This window comes from Syngnathus scovelli, unplaced genomic scaffold, assembly GCF_024217435.2.
Source record: "Syngnathus scovelli strain Florida unplaced genomic scaffold, RoL_Ssco_1.2 HiC_scaffold_34, whole genome shotgun sequence".
Taxonomy (NCBI): Eukaryota; Metazoa; Chordata; class Actinopteri; order Syngnathiformes; family Syngnathidae; genus Syngnathus; species Syngnathus scovelli.
In genome coordinates this window covers 580,914-582,500 of record NW_026061433.1, presented here as the reverse complement: position 1 = coordinate 582,500, position 1,587 = coordinate 580,914, and positions in this window count along the sequence as shown.

Genomic DNA, 1,587 nt, shown 5'->3' with positions numbered 1-1,587 from the left:
AGATGTGGCACTTAGAAAGTTTTTGAGAGATGTGGCACTTTGAAAATTTTTGAGAGATGTGGCACTTTGAAAATTTTTGAGAAATGTGGCACTTTGAAAATTTTTGAGAAATGTGGCACTTAGAAAATTTTCTCTCTCTCTCTGGAAGTGCCGTGCCTTCTTCAGTTCTGCTATCCGAGCAGGGGACGCTTGCTGGCGGCCGTTACCAGCGCTCGGACCAGGCCCAATTGATTTGCATGGAAAACAATTGCGTCCCCCATGCTCGTTCTGACTATATTTTGCGAAAGGGGGGTAAAGTGATGAGTACACTAAGTGGGGGGACCAACCCATGTACTCTAGAAAAAGTACATGGGTTGACAAAAGACCAGTTCGTACTGCACCCCTGGTACCCAAACCCCTGGTACCTTTAGGCACTTAGAAAAATTTCGCCCAAATTTGGAGGTCGCTCCAGGGGAAGAGGCCGAATTTTCGCCTATTACGGCCGACCGCGGGAACCAGCCGAGGCGGACGCTTTTCGGCGCAAGAGCCGTTGGCACTTAGAAAATATTCGCTAAACTTCAAAGGACCTCCAGGGGAAGAGGCCGAATTGTCACTTTTTCTGGCCGACATCGGGAACCAGCCGAGTCGGACTCTTTACGGCGGAGCAGCCGTTGGCACTTAGAAAATATTCGCCAAACTCGGCCGGACTTCCAGGGGAAGAGGCCGAATTGTCACTTGTTCTGCCCGACATCGGGAACCAGCCGAGTCGGACACTTTAAGGCGGAGCAGCCGTTGGCACTTAGAAAATATTCGCCAAACTTGAACGGACCTCCAGGGGAAGAGGCCGAATTTTCACCTGTTCTGGCCGACATCGGGAACCAGCCGAGTCGGACGCTTTTCGGCGCAAGAGCCGTTGGAACTTAGAAAATATTCGCTAAACTTCAAAGGACCTCCAGGGGAAGAGGCCGAATTGTCACTTGTTCTGGCCGACATCGGGAACCAGCCGAGTCGGACTCTTTACGGCGGAGCAGCCGTTGGCACTTAGAAAATATTCGCCAAACTCGGCCGGACTTCCAGGGGAAGAGGCCGAATTGTCACTTGTTCTGCCCGACATCGGGAACCAGCCGAGTCGGACACTTTAAGGCGGAGCAGCCGTTGGCACTTAGAAAATATTCGCCAAACTTGAACGGACCTCCAGGGGAAGAGGCCGAATTTTCACCTGTTCTGGCCGACATCGGGAACCAGCCGAGTCGGACGCTTTAAGGCGGAGCAGCCGTTGGCACTTAGAAAATATTCGTTAAACTTGAAAGGACCTCCAGGGGAAGAGGCCGAATTGTCACTTGTTCTGGCCGACATCGGGAACCAGCCGAGTCGGACGCTTTAAGGCGGAGCAGCCGTCGGCACTTAGAAAATATTCGTTAAACTTGAAAAGACCTCCAGGGGAAGAGGCCGAATTGTCACTTGTTCTGGCCGACATCGGGAACCAGACGAGTCGGGCCCTTTAAGGCTGAGCAGCCCTTGGCACTTAGGAAATATTTGCCTTAACTCGGCCGGACTTCCAGGGGAAGAGGCCGGATTTTCACTTGTTCTGGCCGACATCGGGAACCA